Raw genomic sequence first — 6,000 nt, 5'->3', positions numbered from 1 at the left:
TTGCAAATCACACCATGCAATGAGATTTTTTAAACCAGTTCTTACTGCAAAAATATAGGCAATATCACTTGAATCAGGAAATATCACTGAAAAACCTCCACGTGCTATGACCAATGGTGGAGTTCCTGCACCAAAGAACTTGTCCAAGTTGTTGGACATTTTAGTGTAATTGATCTCTTTATTATGTTAAAATAAGAGTGCACGCTTGTTTTAATGTAATAACGAGATGCTCGGTTTAGGCAAATTTTGGAAGTTACATGGAAGTCAAATTTTGGAAGTTACATGGAAGTTATTTTTCAAGAAAAGACAGTTTTTTAAAAAGATAAACTTCCATCAACCGCCAACCGTTTTTTTTCAAAGGATAAAACTTCCATAACTTCCTTCAACCGCCAAAAACCACTTGTTCTTTGATTATAAATAATCATCCTGGTTCAGAAAGCATAACATGTGAAAAACTCACAAGACCAAAACAAAACTCTTGAATTATAATCTTCTGATTTTATCCGATTGAACAATTTTGGTTGAACCCCGAAATTTGATTCAATCTGAAAGTGTTTATACACGACTTCAGATTTATCCAGGATTATCTCGATTTTCAAAATTAACCAACAAAAGATTGAATCAAATCTTTCGAGATGACGAACGATAGTTCGAAGATGACAAGCAAGTTTGCAAAGTTGGACAAGTTTGAAGGGCAGGATTTCAGAAGATGGCAGAAGAAGATGCACTTTCTCTTGACAACATTGAATGTGGTGTATGTGCTGAGTACACCGATGCCGGTGTATATGGAAGGCGAAACTCTGGATCAAACAAGGAAACGTTCGAAATGGGAGAACGACGATTACATTTGTCGTGGACACATTCTGAACGGTATGTCTGACTCTCTCTTTGATATTTATCAAAATGTTGAGTCTGCTAAGGAATTATGGGACTCTCTTGAATCCAAGTATATGGCAGAAGATGCCTCAAGTAACAAATTCTTAGTTAGTAATTTCTTTAATTACAAAATGATTGATTCAAGGCCTGTTATGGAGCAATATAATGAACTGCTGCGGATTTTGGGTCAGTTTACTCAACATGATTTGAAAATGGATGAATCCATTGCAATTTCATCTATAATTGATAAACTGCCTTCTTCTTGGAAAGACTTCAAGCATACCTTGAAACATATGAAGGAAGAGTTGACTCTGGTTCAACTCGGCAGTCATTTCATGATTGAGGAGTCGCTGAGGGCTCAGGAAATTGACAAAGTCAATAATAAAACCGTAGCAGGTTCCTCTTCCGTTAATATGGTAGAGGAAAGTGGAACAGTTAAGCAAAATTACAATGCTAAAGGTAACAAACGAAAATTTCAAGGAAATAAGAACAAAGGTCCAAACAAACAGACAAAATTGTCATGTTGGAAGTGTGGGAAACCTGGTCATTTAAAGAGGGATTGCCGGGTGTTCAAAGGAAAGAACAAGGCTGGTCCAAGTGGGTCTAATGATCCTGAAAAGCAACAAGGTCAGATTGTAGTGAATAATTTTAATTCGAATACGAATTCAAATTATGTATCACTAATATCTGATGCATTCTATGTGCAGGATGATGACGTTGCTTGGTGGTTTGATTCGGGAGCAACAAGCCATGTGTGCAAAGATCGTCGTTGGTTCAAGGAATTTAGACCAATCGATGATGGCTCTATTGTGAAGATGGGCAATGTTGCAACTGAACCAATCCTAGGATTAGGTTGTGTGAATTTAGTTTTTACTTCCGGAAAAAGTTTGTATTTGGATAATGTCTTATTTGTACCTGGTATTCGTAAGAACTTATTGTCTGGTATGGTTTTAAATAATTGTGGTTTCAAGCAAGTACTTGAAAGTGACAAGTACATCCTGTCAAGACATGGTTCGTTTGTTGGATTTGGTTATCGTTGTAATGGAATGTTTAAATTAAACATTGATGTTCCTTTTGTTCATGAATCTGTTTGTATGGCCTCGTGTAGTTCTATAACTAATATGACAAAATCAGAAATTTGGCATGCTAGATTAGGACATGTTCATTACAAAAGATTAAAAGATATGTCAAAAACAAGTATGATTCCTCCTTTTGATATGAACATTGAAAAATGCAAAACTTGCATGTTGACCAAGATCACTAGGAAACCTTTTAAGGATGTTAAAAGTGAGACTAAAGTCTTAGACCTTATTCATAGTGATTTGTGTGATTTGCATGCTACTCCATCATTAGGTCATAAAAAATATCTTGTTACTTTTATTGATGATGCATCAAGGTATTGTTATGTATATTTATTAAATACAAAAGATGAAGCTCTTGATAAATTTAAAATTTATAAGAAAGAGGTAGAACTTCATCAAAATGGGCTAATCAAAACTCTTCGTACGGATAGGGGAGGTGAGTATTATGATCCGGTTTATTTTCAATCTACTGGAATAATACATCAAACTACAGCTCCCTATACACCACAACAGAATGGTGTAGCCGAAAGGAAGAATAGAACCTTGAAAGAAATGGTGAATTCCATGTTATCCTATTCGGGTTTAAGTAAAGGATTTTGGGGTGAGGCTATGTTGACAGCCTGTTACTTGTTGAACCGAATTCCTAACAAAAGGAATAAGGTTACCCCATATGAACTTTGGCACAAAAAGACACCAAATTTGAGTTATCTCAAAATTTGGGGATGTAGGGCTGTAATCAGGCTTACAGAACCTAAAAGGAAAACCATAGGTGAAAGAGGTATAGATTGCATATTTATTGGATATGCTGAACATTCTAAAGTATATAGATTCTATGTGCTAGAATCTAATGATTCTGTTGCTGTGAACTCGGTTATAGAGTCACGGGATGCTATCTTTGATGAACAAAGGTTTACATCTATACCTAGGCCAAAGGACATGAATTCCATGTCGAAAGTCTCAGTTAATATTGAGGATATACCTTTAACTAGTACTGAAACTAGAAAGAGTACGAGAGTAAGAAAAGCTAAGTCATTTGGTGATGACTTTCAACTCTATTTGGTTGAAGGGTCAAGGAATGATATTGAATTTCAATATCAATATTGCCTTAATGTTGAGGAAGACCCAAAGACTTTTAGTGAAGCAATGGCTTCAAGGGATGTTGTATTCTGGAAAGAAGCAATCCAAAGTGAGATGGATTCCATCATGCAAAATAATACATGGAAATTGGTTGACTTACCTCCTGGATGTAAGCCATTAGGATGTAAGATGATCTTTATGAGAAAGATGAAAGTGGATGGTACTGTTGACAAGTACAAAGCCAGATTGGTTATCCAAGGCTTTAGGCAAAAGGAGGGTATTGATTTTTTCGATACATATGCTCCTGTTGCTAGGATATCCACTATTAGACTGTTGTTAGCACTTGCTGCTATCCACAATCTGATGATTCACCAAATGGATGTGAAAACTGCATTCTTAAATGGTGAATTGGATGAAGAGATATACATGAAACAACCTGAAGGGTTTGTTATGCCAGGAAATGAAAATAAGGTGTGTAAACTGATGAAATCTCTTTATGGCTTGAAACAAGCGCCTAAGCAATGGCATCAAAAATTTGATGAGGTTGTGTTGTCTAGTGGTTTTGTTATAAACCAAGCAGATAAATGTCTATACAGCAAGTTTGATACTCATGGCAAAGGAGTTATCATTTGTCTGTATGTAGACGACATGTTGATCTTTGGTACCGACCAAGATCAAGTTGATGAAACTAAGGCATTTTTGTCTTCTAAGTTTGATATGAAAGATATGGGGGAGGCGGATGTGATCTTAGGAATAAAGATCAAACGTGGAAACAATGGTATTTCCATCTCTCAATCACATTATATTGAGAAGATATTGGAGAAATTTAATTTTAAAGATTGTTCTCCGGTAAGTACTCCCATTGATCCTAACCTGAAGCTATTACCTAATAAAGGTGTAGCAGTGTCTCAACTTGAATACTCAAGGGCGATAGGATCACTCATGTATGCAATGATTAGTACTAGGCCTGATATAGCTTATGCTGTTGCTAAACTCAGTAGGTTTACAAGTAATCCTAGTTCTCATCATTGGCAAGCTATGAATAGAGTATTCAAGTACTTAAAGGGAACCATTGACTATGGTTTGACATATACTGGATTTCCTTCGGTTATTGAAGGTTACTCTGATGCAAGTTGGATAACCAATATGGAGGATTATTCATCCACAAGTGGTTGGGTATTCCTCCTTGGAGGAGGTGCTATCTCTTGAGCATCCAAGAAACAGACCTGCATTACAAATTCAACAATGGAATCTGAATTTGTAGCTTTAGCAGCAGCTGGTAAAGAAGCTGAGTGGCTAAGAAATCTAATCTATGAGATTCCATTGTGGCCCAAACCTATACCTCCCATGTCTATCAGGTGTGATAGTCAGGCAACTTTGGCTAAGGCATATAGTCAAGTGTATAATGGGAAGTCTAGACACTTGGGTGTTAGACACAACATGGTTCGGGAGTTAATCATGCATGGTGTGATATCAGTGGAGTTTGTGAGAACTCAGCATAATTTGGCCGATCATTTAACCAAAGGGTTAAGTAGAGATCTCGTAAAAAGGTCGGCTGTGGGATTAGGATTAAAGTCCATCTGAAATCTCTTATGTTAAGATACCCAATTCCCATCTAATATGACATTAGGTGCTGAATTCAATGTGGAAAGCTTAACATGTAGAGATTGGAACACATCATCGAAAGTATCCCAAAAGGAATGTGTTCGATTCTGTAAGTTAAGGAGGTTGAAGTATAACTTCTCAATGGTTCTTTTGAAAAATTGCATTTACAGGTGCAAGAAAGAAAATGACTACCTATATAAGCATGAAGTTTAGCCGCTTCAAGAAGCTGGGACTTGGCTTTGATATGCTTATGAAGGATAGGGACACAGGCTAGTAAAACTAGTGTCGAGCAAGAGTAATGTTATAAACTATTGTGCAGATTATCTTCATGTATTCATTATGAATAGAAAGGGTTCAATCCTTAGTGACACCCTGATATTCGAATATTTGAAACGTGTAATTTGCTAAGATGAAATTCAATCGTCACGATATTTCATCTATGCAGTAGTTTGTTGTATGTTATGACTTTGGTGATTTGATCGGTAATTACACTAAAATGGGGGAGGTCTGTTGGACATTTTAGTGTAATTGATCTCTTTATTATGTTAAAATAAGAGTGCATGCTTGTTTTAATGTAATAACGAGATGCTCGGTTTAGGCAAATTTTGGAAGTTACATGGAAGTCAAATTTTGGAAGTTACATGGAAGTTATTTTTCAAGAAAAGACAGTTTTTTAAAAAGATAAACTTCCATCAACCGCCAACCGTTTTTTTTCAAAGGATAAAACTTCCATAACTTCCTTCAACCGCCAAAAACCACCTGTTCTTTGATTATAAATAATCATCCTGGTTCAGAAAGCATAACATGTGAAAAACTCACAAGACCAAAACAAAACTCTTGAATTATAATCTTCTGATTTTATCCGATTGAACAATTTTGGTTGAACCCCGAAATTTGATTCAATCTGAAAGTGTTTATACACGACTTCAGATTTATCCAGGATTATCTCGATTTTCAAAATTAAGCAACACAATTAAGTTTCAAATTTCAAGACACAAAGTAAACATAAGAATTTTTCCCTAAAAACAAGAGTGCAAATCATTCATGTACATGTCAAAAGTCAAATACTATTCAGAGTGGCTTCTTAAACTATATAAGAAAGAAAACTTTAAGATCTAATTATATCTAGAGTTGCATTCATTGTAGAAGGCCTCTCCAATCCATTATTACCATACAAAGATTTGAATTTCTCGAATTCACAAACATTCCATTTCACAAAAAAAGTATGCTCTAGAAACCTAATTTCCCCTTTTTACATACTCTGAGCTTACAAAATTTTTCCTCTTTTAATTTCTTTATATTTAATAATTAATAATTCATAACTTTGCTATACAAAACCATGGAAGGCATGGATCAACTG

The sequence above is a fragment of the Glycine max genome, chromosome 8 (assembly GCF_000004515.6).
Source record: "Glycine max cultivar Williams 82 chromosome 8, Glycine_max_v4.0, whole genome shotgun sequence".
Lineage (NCBI taxonomy): Eukaryota > Viridiplantae > Streptophyta > Magnoliopsida > Fabales > Fabaceae > Glycine > Glycine max.
This window is presented reverse-complemented; position numbering follows the sequence as displayed.